The sequence below is a fragment of the Colossoma macropomum genome, unplaced genomic scaffold, assembly GCF_904425465.1.
Source record: "Colossoma macropomum unplaced genomic scaffold, Colossoma_macropomum, whole genome shotgun sequence".
Lineage (NCBI taxonomy): Eukaryota > Metazoa > Chordata > Actinopteri > Characiformes > Serrasalmidae > Colossoma > Colossoma macropomum.
Window position 1 is genome coordinate 40,951,115 of NW_023494785.1, and position 14,031 is coordinate 40,965,145.

The following is a 14,031-nucleotide window of genomic DNA, read 5'->3' on the forward strand; positions in this document are numbered from 1 at the left end:
TACTATTCTACTTTAGTGTTAAGCTAACAAGTAAGTTCTATATAGAACCATTTCATGCTTAAGTGGTTCTTTGCATGGTGAAATTGTTCATCAGATTGATGGAGAATGTGTTGTATATGGTTCTATAGAGATCCTTTTTGAAAATGGTTCTATATAGCACCAAAAGGGGTTCTTTTCAGCGTGTAATAATACAAGAACCCTTTGTGTCTATAGAACCTTATACAACACATTCTATATCAATCTGAAGAGCCTTTTCACCATGCCAAGAACCACTTAAGCATGAAATGGTTCTTTGAGTGGTTCTATTTAGAACCATTGTCTTCACTAAAGAACCCTTGATGACCTATCTTTTTAAGAGTGTGGTTCTTTGCCCAGTGAAAAGGTTCTTCAGACTGATATAGAATGTGTTGTATATGCTTCATTATAGAACCAAAAAGGGTTCTTCTGTTGTTACAAGCTTGATGTCAGAGCAATAGAAGAACCCTTTTTGGTGCTATATAGAACCATATACAACACATTCTCCATCAGTCTGGATAACCATTTCACCATGCAAAGAACCACTTAAGTGTGCAAATGGTTCTTTGAGAGTTCATGGTTCTATATAGAACCATTGTCTTCACTAAAGAACCCTTAAAGGAACACTTTAAGAGTATGGTTCTTTACATGGTGAAACAGTTCTTCACATAGATGGAGAATATGTTGTATATTATCCTGTGTAGAACCAAAAATGGTTCTGCTATTGTTATAAGCTCGACATCATAACAATAGCAGAACCCTTTTTGGTTCTTGAGTTTTTAAACACTGTGTCCACTCACTGTCCACTCTATTAGACACTCCTACCTTGTCAGTCCACCTCGTAGATGTGAAGTCAGAGACGATGGCTCATCTGCTGCTGCACAGTGTGTGTTGGTCATCCTCTAGTCCTTCATCAGTGGTCACAGGACGCTGCCCACAGGACGCTGTTGGCTGGATATTTTTGGTTGGTGGACTATTCTCAGTCCAGCAGTGACACTGAGGTGTTTAAAAACTCCAGCAGCACTGCTGTGTCTGATCCACTCGCACCAGCACAACACACACTAACACACCACCACCACATCAGTGTCACTGCAGTGCTGAGAATGATCCACCACCCAAATAGTACCTGCTCTGTGAGGGTCCATGGGGGTCCTGACCACTGAAGAACAGGGTAAAAGGGGGCTAACAAAGTGTGCAGAGAAACAGATGGACTACAGTCTGTAACTGTAGAACTACAAAGTGCACCTATATAGTAAGTGGAGCTGATAAAATGGACAATGAGCGTAGAAACAAGGAGGTGGTCAGAATGTTATGCCTGATTGGTGTATGTGATCCATTCTGATGGTTCTATATTTTCTCAGAGAGGTAAAACTCTGTTTCCTTTAGTCGTTTATTCCTGAGTAAGGCAGTTATAATGTTAGAAACGGGCTGCTTACTGCGGTAATTAATGATGGGCTCGATCATGGAGCTGCACTGCGATATTCAGCCGGCAGATGGCGCTGCTTACGTTCAAGCCCGGCGGTGCGTGACTGTCCACAACAGATTATGTAACGGTTAGTGTGTAACTTTGAGCAAGTGTAATCTTTACACGGTGTGTGTGTGTGTGTGTGTGTGTGTGTGTGTGTGTGTGTGTGTCCTTCGACGTGCAATAGCATCTCTTCTCTCAATCCAGAATACAACGCCTAGTTAGTGCAAAGTCTCGGATACTCCCTCTAATATGGCTGTGTTTCACCAAGACAGGCTGTGTCTACTGTTTTAATCGCTCACTGGTCAGAGCAGCTACTATTACTACTATACTACTATTCCTCCCACTTTAATATTCTTAAAGGGGAATCCCACCGATTTTTTAAAATTTCTGCGTAATTCAGTGGTTGAGATGTAAACAAGGCCATTCAGTGTGGTGTGGTGTGAATTAACTCATTGTACAGGCTGACTTCTTTACAGGACCCAGAGGTCGTGATGTCTACAACACAAATATAGCCATTTTATTCACTATTCAAAAGCACCAGTGAACCTACACGTGTCTTCTAAGTTTGTATATGTAATGCTGATGATGGTGAAATAGTCCTAAATCTGAAAAAAAAGAAGTTTCCTTTGGGGACTATTTTGCCTCACAACGCTCTGCATGTACAGCTCCTCTATGAATAGATTGAAATAAATGGATTCTAGGCCAAAACTTTATCATGAAACTACCATAAAACAGTGTCTCAGTCATCAGGCAGTGAATTCATAACCATTTCATGTAATAACTTTCTGTGAGGGAGCTTTTAGAGGTGGCCGTCTGGTTCCTATCACCACCCATGTGAACAGTTGACTCGGCAAGTTTCTCTAGAACGGAGTACTTCGCACCAAACCACTCTGAATGACTTTGTTTACATCTTAGCCATTTAATTATGCAGCAATTTTGAAAATTCGCTGGAGTTCCCCTTTAAAAACAGACTTTTAATACAGCTAATTCTGGTACTACACTTGTTTTTTTAAAGCCAGCATCTAAAGGCTAAGTCAAATACTACATTTGCTGATCTTAGCCTGGGAGAAATCACTTCACGTTCTTGTTTTAGCGCGTAAAATCATTTAAAATGATGTTATTTTAATACAGATATAGACGCGCGCAGTGTGATCGCTCACTACTCCTCACCACAGCCAGCTCGGGGTGAAGCGAGTCCAAGCCCCGCCCCCTCCGGCCAGCTGGTGGCAACATGCGTGATGACTTCACCGCTCTGCGAGCTGATTGGCTGGCGGACGCGTCCCGCCTCGCCAATCGCAGGCCGGCGAGGTGACGTCAACAACGAACTCCCGGCTAAGACCGTCCGTAAGGGGGCGGGGCGAAGAGGCGCCTACGTCGGCGGACGAGTGAATCGGGCGGCCGTGATTGGCTGCGATCGGATCCGAGGCGAGGGTCTGTTGCTGAGAGAAAAGAGAGCGAGAGTAGAAAGAAAAAAACAGCGAAGGAGGGGAACGGGTGCACCGACTCTCGGCGGCTCTGCTGCTTCGCTCAAAGCCGAGCGTAGTAGTTTTAGACGTGAGGGCCGTCCCTCCGCGCTGATTTATATCTTTTCCCTCTATCTGCCCCTCTCCTTTTCTTTCTCTCTCTCTCTCTCTTTCTCTCTGTCTTTCCACGCATATCTTTCTTTTTTTTTTACCGCTTTTACAAACCTCGTTAGTTCACTTTCACACTCCGGCTGCGCTGCTCTGACCGTTGGCCGTTACGAGGCAGAGAACTCTCGTCATCTGATTGGCCGACGCAGCCTCGACTCCGCCCCCGGTGCCCGCCCACACTCTGTTCCTAAGGTTCCCGGCGCCCTCATTGGATACTGTAAACTTCTCCGGCTGCGATTTCCATTGGCTCGCGCCGCACGTCAGTCACGCCTAGTTTGACAAGCGGGCCCGCCCCCTGGCTCGTCCACCGGCGCCTATTGGCTACTGTATCCTCCGTCGGGCTCTGATTGGCCGGGCTGCGCCAGCTGTTAGTGGTTCATTCACCATTTTGTGACTGTAGTGGGGAAAAAAAGGGACGCGGATAGTTTTTTTCACTCCGTGTCTGGAGTTCTTGACAGTGTGCGGGGAGAAAGGGATGTTCGAGCGGATGAACTACAAACTTAAGCCCCTTACAGCTCCTCGGACGGCCGCTGGACGCTGCTGACACTCGGGCCGGCCAGCTCAGCTGCAGTTTGCGCCGTAAACCCTTGGCTCGCCTCCTGTTTGTGTCTTTTGGGTGAGTTGTGGTTACCGACGAGCGCTGGCGACGGTCGCTTTGGTTGCTGACTCAAGTTAAAGGACAAGTTAGAGGAGGGAGGAAAAAAGCCCAAACAAGCTCGGCTGAGTGGTCTAGGAAGGAACCAGAGCGAGGAGAAGGCGGAGGGGGGCTGTGGGGGGCTTTAAACTTTGTCTCATGTTCAAACCCGGTGCTGCACGCGAGCGTACGTTAAGTTTTTTTTTTTTTATAGCCAGTTGTTTTTGTTGTTTCTTGGTTTTTTTGGAAATAAGAGGGCTCGTGCAACTTGGTGACCGCGTGCCTAAACAAGCCTACACACTGGCTACTCAAGCTCAGCATTTTTATTATTGTTTTTATTTATTTTTATATTTATATTGTTTTAAATGCATATATTTATATTTATATTTGTGTTATTGTTATTATTTTTTTTAGCTTGTGTTCACTATAATTGTGCGCAAATGGAAGAGCTGCAAAAAAATGAACTATGCCTTATCAGATTATGCCTTGCACACTTGCTCGAGCTCGACATGCAGCCATCAGCAGCAGTTTCCATGACCTGCATAGCATCATTTTTGCAACTTTACTACGTGCACGCGGTGCCGAGGGCTCGTAAGTGTGCATGCAAAAATGAGACGGACTAGTTTTACATATTTAAAGGGATTTTTTTTCCACTCTTTTAACACAAGGTCTGGAGATGGAGCCTTAAAACGTGCTGGCTTTCCCCCTCAGCCCCACTCATACGGCTTGGCCATACTATACCCGTGACATTGTGAAGGATCAGCTGTCGTTGCCTTATTTTGTTTATTTTTTATCTATTTATGCATCAGTGCATGTATGCATTGTAATGCATTCACTTGCATCTGCTCATTGCATTCACTTGCATTCAATGCAATGGAAACAAAACCTTTATTACCTTTATTAATTTTTTTGCATGCTATCCATCCTCTAAAATCCCCCCCTTGTGAGATGCATTGTAAAACATGCTGTATGCATGCTGCAGTTATCATGATGATGGCTTGTGCACTGAGCATTCCCAGTTTTCCAGTTTTGCCACTTCTTCCAGCTCCACTTTGTGCCCTTTCAGGACCTTTCTGCCCCTCTCATGATCACAGTCAGATGGACTCGGCGAAGAAGTGATACGTGTCCACGTTCTGATGGGGGCTGTTGAGTCATGGTGGTGGGAGATGTTGTGGAAAAGTGCATGCACTATTGCTGCTACGTCACGCCGTCCATACTGCCTAGGTGTCTGTACCGAAAAATGGAAACCGCAGCACGTTGAAGGTTCTAGAGTGTGGGAGAACGTTCAGAAGCAGGTTTTCGGAAGTGCCAGATTTTTGGCTCGCATGTTGTTTTTTTGCTGCTTCATGCATGTGCAGGTTTCAGCCGCTGGTGACCCAGTTTAGTCCATAATGGCTGCACGATACGGACAAAATACCAGCATTGCGATTTTTCTGCTGCATATTGCGATTTTGCGATACACCTTGCGATATATTACCAAAACAAAAAACATAGTTCTGGATTATTTTTGACATTTTTCATCAGATTACATGAATGCCCTAATTCATTAGGAACACTAATCTGGGGCTGTGATTGGTCAGCATGTTCTGCATATGTAGGTTGCGCAATATCATCATCTGTTAATAGGTCGCAATGTTGACCTTTGCAATACTGACATCGCATAAGGCTGCAACATGCAAATATTAGTACCCAGATGTTGTGTGGGTGTTCAGATAAATCAAAGGATTCATGTGATGCAAGAACCGTAAACAATTTTGGTCAAACATACTGCAGGCCAGTCTTTCACTAATGCGATTCCAATATATTTGAAGGCATTGTGCAATTGCATTACAATTGCAATATGCAATATTTTGCACATATAGTGCCTCTCCACCCAGAATGCCTTAATTCCTCAACTAAACATACTCGTGCTGTTGCTGGGGTGACAGTCAGCTCCATTTTAATCCTGGTAAATTTTTTAAATAGGCAATATTTGTTGGCGATAGATGCAAAAATGCAATATCACAGTACTTTTTTATGGTGCATCTATAACGATATTTAGTTTTTCTCAGGTTTGAACAGCTGGAACTGAGAAAAAAGGGCCACATTTTAAAAAAGTACTATAAAAAACTAAATTTTATTAAAAATTTCACATATACACTGTGATAAATCTAGTCAAACAGGTCTACAGTGTCACTCAGAAAGCCTTTGTCACTTATTCCTTTTTTGCACAATTTAAAAACTCCACTCCTTTTGCACTGTGATCCAATATTATAATAGGCACGATCTAAAATTACTTAAAAACAACGTCTTTTATATTAGCGCCCATTAGAACCGTTTTGGAGACTTGAGGTTTTGTGCTGACAGTGACGTTCTGCTCCCTCTGCAGTGACACGTGGTTCTTTAAGCACTGACGATGTTCACCGTACACTCAGAAAATCATACAGTGACGTCATTTTTACAATAATGATAATATTGTAATATTGCAAATATCTCAACACCTAAAATGATGCAGTGTGACTTTTTCCCAGTGTTCTTCAGCCCTACACTCTTAAAAAGATGGTTCTTCAAGGGTTCTTCAGTAAAGAAAATGGATTGAACCTTATACAATACATTCTCCATCAGTCTGAAGAACCATTTCATGATGTAAGGAACCACACTCTTAAAAAAGATGGTTCTTCATGGGTTCTTCAGCAAAGAAAATGGTTCATTTGAATACTCAAAGAACCCTTTGCATGATTAAAGGGTTCTTTGCATCATGAAAGTGTTCTTCAGATTGGTGGTGTGTTGTCTGCGGTTCTATATAGAATCTTTTTCAAAATGGCTCTATACAGCACCAAAAACTGTTCTTGTAATGTTATGATGTCAAGCTTGTCACAATAGCAGAACCCTTTTGGGTGCTATATAGAACCCTTTTCAAAAAGGTTCTAGATAGAAGCGTATACAACACATTTTCCATCAATTTGAAGAACTTTTTTGAAAAGAGTTCTGTATAGCAACTAAATAGGGTTCTTGTACTGTTACGATGTCAAGCTTGTCACAATAGCAGAACCCTTTTGGGTGCTATATAGAACCGTATACAACATATTCTTCATCAATCTTAAGAACTTCTTTGATAAAGGTTCTATATGGCATCCAAAAGGGTTCTTGTATGGTTTTGATGTCAAGCTTGTCACAATAGCAGAACCCTTTTGGGTGCTATATAGAACCCGTTTAAAAAAGGCTCATATAGAACTGTGAATGTTCATGGTTCTATATAGAACCATTTTCTTTATTGAAGAACCCTTGAAGAACCATCTTTTTGTGTACAGCTCTCAGTACAAAACCCTGCCTACTGTGATGTCAGTATTGCAAAGGCCAGTATTGCGATAACGGTTAACAAACGATATATCGTGCAGTAAACTTGGCCCAATCAGTGATTATTGAACATCATGTTAATGATATGATAATAATATGCAAATTATAGTTTTTTCAATGCCTTTTTTTATTGCTTCATCCTCATTTGACCATCGTAATCTGATTAGATCAGAAACGTGTGCAGTAAAAAAGCCCACTTAATTGTACACTCTCACAAAGCTTGGTTCTTCAAGGGTTCTTTAGTAAAGTAAATGGTTCTATATAGAACCATGAACACTCAGAACCCTTTGCATGATTAAAGGGTTCTTTTCATTGTGAAAGCATTTTTCGATGGCGAATGAGCTGTATATGGTTTTATATAGAACCCTTTTGAAAAGGGTTCTGTATAGCACCAAAAAAGGTTCCTCTATTGTTATGATGTCAAACTTTTAACAATAGAAGAACCCTTTTTGGTGCCGTATAGAACCATATACAGCACATTCTCCATCAATCTGAAGCATTTCACGATGCAAAGAACACTTTTATCATGGAAAGTGTTCTTTGAGTGTTTATTTTTCTATATAGAACCATTTTCTTTACTAAAGAACCCTTGAAAATGATAATTTTCAAGTGTCTAGAACCATTAACACTCAAAAACCCATTTGCATGTTTACATGGTTCTTTTCATGGTGAAATGGTTCTTCAGATTGATGGAGAAGGCATTGTATATGGTTCTACATAGCACCAAAACGGGTTCTTCTATTGTTCCAAGCTTGAAGTGGTTCTTTGAGTGTTCATGGTTCTATATAGATCCATTTTCTTAACTAAAGAACCCTTGAAGAATCATAATTTTCAAGTGTATAGGACTGGTAACACTCAAAGAAGCATTTGCATGTTTAAATGGTTCTTTTCATAGTGAAATCGTTCTTCATACCGAGGGAGAATGTGTTGTATATGGTTCTGTTTAGCACCGAAAGGGGTTCTTCTATTGTTACAAGCTTGAAATGGTTCTTTGAGTGTTCATAGCATTTATCTAAGAACGCCTGAAGTACTAAAGAGCTTCTGGCTTGACGTTTGAATCCTGAACGTAGTCTGAACTGAACTCAGTTGTTGTCGCAATTTTCGCAATTTGAAAGAGTGCAATTTTCAAAACCGCAGGAGCTGCGATTTTAATTATATTAATCATATCTACGTTTTTCAGCATTACAAATGTAACCAAATAGTGCACTACAGGCACAACTGACACACTACATCCAGCATTCAAGCCTGAGTAAAGGAGGGAAAAAAGGCCTGAAGCTTTCTTTCTACCTTGGTAGAAAAAAAATCGCAATATCATTCAGAAAAATCGCATTTTTCCCAAATCTTTCAGCCCTAGTTGTGGTTGTGATACACAGCACATGGGTGTTTGGTTGCTTCTGATTATTCAGGCTTATCTACAGGCAGTTCATCTACATTGTTTATAATTTAGGCCGCAATAAAAACTGCAGCTCTTGCGATTTGGAAACTCTTCTAAATAGCGATTTCGCTCATCTCTCAGCTCCAGTCGGAGGTTGATATCTAGTGAGGAAAGGGATTTTTTGTGGAGCGCCCATGCGTGCCCCAATGAAGCACACACCACTGCACTACTGCAGCCCACTGCGCCCTACCCAGTGCCCAAAAATGCATTTTTTGGAGAACGTGCTGAACTGCAGTGCGACTTTGTCCTCACGCGGTAAACGCGTTTACATTCAGGTGCAGGTCAGTTTTGATGTGTAGAGGAGCTCAGTGTGGAGGGATCGTGCTTTCAGTCAAGGTTCCTCTGCTTCCTTAGGTTAAAGTGTGTGTGTGTGTGTGTGTGTGTGTGTGGACGATGCAGTCAGGCAGTGCGCTGTCACACACTCGTTCTTCGGTTCAGCGTGCTGGCACTGTAGCAGGTTGGCAGAGTGGTATCGCAGTCTGAAGCATTTAAAGTGGTCGTAGAACGTTTATTCCGAGCAGCTGCTAAACGTAAGCTGGGAGGCTGGGAGGTGGGGGGTGCCGAGGGGGCTGCAGCACCCCCAGATTTCAGGACTGACAACCTGAAAATCGGATTGACAGGAATTTTAAAGTAAATTTTAAAATAATTAAAAAGTGCAGTAAATATCCAGGTAACACTTTCCATGTATTTTAAGGGAAATTCCAACATTTGTCAGAATGTCTGCATAATTAAACGGCTAAGATATCGGCTCCTGACCACTTAAGGGGTTAAAATTAGGGTTCTGAGTTTGTTTTCGAACACGTTCACATTGAATAAAATAAATCACATTAAACTACAGTGGCATAATGATTACATGTGGGTAATTTGTCCACATAATTCAGTAGTTGAGGTGTAAACTGAGTCGTTCAGAGTGGTTTGGTGTGAAATGTTCTCTTATAGAGAAACTTACCGAGTCAACTGTTCACAGTGGTGGTGATAGGAACCAGACGTCCACCTCTAAAAGCTCCCTCACAGAAAGTTATTATGTGAAATGGTGCCGATACGTTGCCTGATGCCTCTGACATTGTTGTTGTTAGTAGCTTTGACATAATAAATTTAATCTGTTTCTGGCGGAGGGATACATGCAGGCAAAATAGTCCCCAAAAGAAACTTATTTTTTCAGATTGATCACTATTTTACCATCATCAACATTGCATCACTCAGAAGACTCATGTAGGTTCACTGGTGGTTTTGGACAGTAAATAAAATGTCTATATTTGTGTTGTAGACATGGTGACCCCTGGTTCCTATCACCACCACTGTAAAGAGATCTGAGTCTCTACAACCAACCATTTCACACCAAACCACCCTGAATGACTCTGTTTATGTCTCAAACACTGAATTATGCGAACAAATGATCCAAATACAATCATTATGATACTGTAATTCAATGCGACGTTTTTATTGAATGTGGATGTGTCCAAAAACAACCCCTCAAATGGTCAGCAGCCGACAGCCTTCCACTCCTCACACACATAACTCAGTTTGCATTGTTTTCCATGTGGTTATTGAATAATAAGCCTTAGGATGCAATAAGAGAATTTAAGAGATTAATATTTGTATTTTTATAGTCTTTGGACAATATTTTTTCATATTGTCACTGTCAAAACAAGATCTTGCATCTCTATTTTTCATTTTTTGACATTACGTTGTGTCATAATTTCATGATGAATGCACCAACAAAAATGATCCCAAATGACTTGGAATAAAATCATTTACAACGACTTCCATTAAAAGTCCTTCTCCTGATTAAGTTACCATTTTGGTTATAAATGTTACAATGAAAACTTATGTTTTTTAGATTTGTGACTATTTTACCATCATCAACATCACATAAAAGGTCAGACTTTTACGTGTAGGTTCACTGGTGGTTTTGGAAAGTAAATAAAATGTCTATATTTGTGTTGTAGTCATGGCGACCCCTGGTTCCTATCATCACCAATGTCTCTACAATCAACCATTTCACACCAAACCACCCTGAATGACTAGGAATATGTAGACATTTTGAATACTGAATAATCAGTAACTGTTTGTTTACTAATTAATAATTTTTTTAATTAATGAATAAATTAATCTTTATGTGTCATATTAATCAAGTAGCACGAATGAACAAGTTGTAATTATCTGAATTGACAGTGACCAGACGTGCTAGAAAACGCTAGGAAAGTGGTCAAGTTTCAGTAGCAAGCGTGCTCACAGGTTATGTTATGAATATGTTAATCAAAACTCATAAACAGCTGAAAACTAATTACTGATGCTGACAACTAAACAACTAATGACCTCACAGTGATTATCCGGCCGCTGTGTTTGTAAGTGTAGTAATAATGTGCTGAGGCCTGTAACACGGGCACAGGGTGTTTAAAAGCAAGTTAAGCGAACGCGCTTAAATGAGTTCTTATTAACAAAGCATACAAACATATTCATAACGCGTGTGCGAAAGTTTGGGCACCCTGTCAAATGACATTTTGTTTATTTTTTAAGTGTAAATAAGTGAACACAGGGAACACACTCCTGCACATTGTAATACACAATCACTGTTTATTAGCTGAATTTAGCGTTACACAACTTTACCAGCATTCGTTGCCCCCGTCCCAACAACATGTTGTTTGCATCGTTGCATTTTGTTTTTATTTACAATTTACACAGCATTCCAACTTTTTTGGAAATGGGGTTGTAAAACATGCAACATATGTTCTGCACTAGCCATGCTCTCGCTACTGGCCGCTTTGTGGGCACATTGCAGTCGTCCAGAGGGAAAGTCTGTGCAGAGTTGCAGCCCAGACAGCCTTTTTTTTGAACACATAAACTTATTCCTATATAATAACGTCCTGTGTTTGGCAAAAATATTTTTTCAGCCGTCGTATCTCCTGCTCAGGGCTTTGAACTTAGTGTGTACATATTAACGTCACATTTGCAGGCTCAAAAAGAAGGTCCAGCTCGATGTTTAGGTCTCAAATCGTCTCAAAATCAACACTTATAGTGATGAGGATGTGATGACAGTAGTAGATAATTCACTCACATCCTCAGAAGATGCTCCTTCACCAAGTTTTGACTGAATTTTCTTTCAGCGTGCTCACAATCATCAGATTCATCCGCTATATCATCTATATTTGTGCTGTAGTCATTGTGACCCCTGGTTCCTATCACCACCACTGTAAAGACATCTGAGTCAGGTTAAATTGTTCTAAAATTTTAAAGAATCTGCAGAATTATCTTTTAAAACATTTTTAAAATGTGAAATTTAAGCCTTTTTGCACCTATTTGCAGTGTAGGAATCGTTAGGGGTCAGCAGATTGTAGGCCAGCGCTGATATACGGTCATTTTGATGTATATGTCTGCCAATACTGATGCATAAACATTTACAAAATGTGGAAACGGGGACTGAGTTGACTTGAATTAGACAGAAATGTAACATTTGATTCTATAATTGTAAGTGATAAATATAACATTTATTCCTTTTCTGTAGAAGTGTCTACATTTCTACAGTAAAATTAATAAGATTAATAAAATGTAGGCATTTTAGCACAGAAGCTCAGCAACATCCTGTATCAGTTCTCATCTTTTTTTAAATGATCTGCTTAAAAATTAGTTTTTTTTATAATTATTACTATTGTTATGTTACATATTGTGTATATTGTGATATTGTTTTGGTCTGTACAGTGGAAAATATTGTGATTTAAATATTATTATCACCTACCGCAGACTGCTGTGAGTTGTAAATTTGGGAGCTGTATTATTTGTCATAATAAAAAGCTTCTTATATCAAATATGTTACCGTTTGACATGAGAACAGTTGTTTATTACCTTTAATTATATTATTATTAAAATGTAGGCAATTTATTTATTTACTTATTTGTCACATAGAGGTCTGTGATCGTTGGTCTTCATTGCGGGGGGCATGGCTGCAGACAGGTAGCATAGATTCGTCATAATAAAATGTATTATTTGTTATGATAGAGTACACAATTGTATATTGAAGTAACAGCATATATTTAAAGGAGTGCTTTCTCACAGCCCCACCTTGATACATTTAATTTAACAGGGCAGTAAAATAGCTTTAATTATTTAAAAAAAATGGGAAAAGTGACAAATATAGGTGAAGCCCGGCCTGAAGGTCATCACAGCTGTATTTATACGTAGGCTCTTTATTTATTTAAATAATTTAACACCGATAGCTGATCGTCTTGTCTGCGAGGATCGCCATGCATTTCTCACACACTCGTGCCTAAAGTCAGGGTTTTTTTTGGTTGTTTCAGTGACCAATTTATACTATGTGGCCAAAAGTCTGTGGACACCCCCCCTAGTTATTAAGTTCAGACGTTTCAGCCACACACTTTGCTAACAGGTGTATAAAAACATCTCCATAGACAAACAATGGCAGCAGAATGGGTCGTACTGAAGGGCTCAGTTGACTTTAAGTGTGGCGCTGTCATAGGATGGCACCTTTGCTGCAAGCCAGATCATGAAATTTCTGCCCTGCTAGATCTGCCCCAGACATCTGTAAGTGCTATTATTGTGAGCGTGTAGGAGCAACAACAGCTCAGCCACAAAGCGGTAGACCACACAAACTCACAGAGCGAGGCTGCTGAGAGCTGGGCGTGTAGTGTAAAAATGCCTGTCCTCTGCTGCATCACCCTCTACAGAGTTCTAAACTGCCTCTGGAAGCAACACCAGCACAAGAACTGTGCATTGGGAGCTTTACGAAATGGGTCCCCATGGCTGAGCAGCTGCACACAAGCCTAAGATCACTATGTGCAATGCCAAGGGTCGGCTGGAGGGGTGTAAAGCATGGAGTCACTGGACTCTGCAGCAGTGGAAATATATTCCCTGGAGTGATGAATCACGCTTCACTGTCTGGCAGTTTGATATAAGAGTCTGGGTTTGGTGGATGTCAGGAGAACATTACCTGCTGGAATGCATAGGGGAGTTTGGGGGAGGGGGGATAATGGGCTGGGGCTGTTTTTCAGGCCCCTTAGTTCCAGTGAAAGGGTGATGTTAATGCTACAGCTTTCAAATATAATTCAGTTATATTCAGTTATATGCTTCAGTCTTTGTAGTAGCAGTTTGGGGGAGACCCTTTCCCGTTCCAGCATGACTGAGTGGAACGTGGTTTGTAAGTCAGGCCCTCTCGTCCAACGTCCAATGGGCACAAATTCCCACAGACACACTCCAAAATCTTGTGGAAAGCTTCCCAGAAGAGTGGAGGCTGTTACAGCTGCAAAAAGGGGCAACTCCATATTAATGCCCATGGTTTTGGAATGGGACGTCCAACAAGGTCATTTAGGTGTGACGGTCAGGTGTCCACATACTTTTGGCCATGTAATGTATATGAGAATCTGAGTTGAGATATTGACAGTGTGTGTGAACCCAGTACTGTGCAAAAGTCAGAGGTCATCCTTTATTTATTTCATTTCCAGTCAAAACTGCCATTCGATTATTCATTTTTCAGCATCAGGACCTGAAGCAGAAACAT

At 40.9% G+C, this 14,031-nt stretch overlaps 1 protein-coding gene across 4 annotated transcripts in view; it reads left to right on the forward strand.

Annotated features, from left to right (window-relative positions):
* The first annotated feature begins 3,526 nt into the window (after nt 1–3,526).
* The window catches only part of cicb (capicua transcriptional repressor b), a 97,025-nt gene continuing 86,520 nt past the window's right edge, over nt 3,527–14,031 (forward strand). For all 4 annotated transcript variants that reach the window (XM_036594908.1, XM_036594926.1, XM_036594918.1 and 1 more), the window contains exon 1: nt 3,527–3,730. The gene's annotated coding sequence lies outside the window, so the exon portion shown is untranslated. The remainder of the gene's footprint in view (nt 3,731–14,031) is intronic.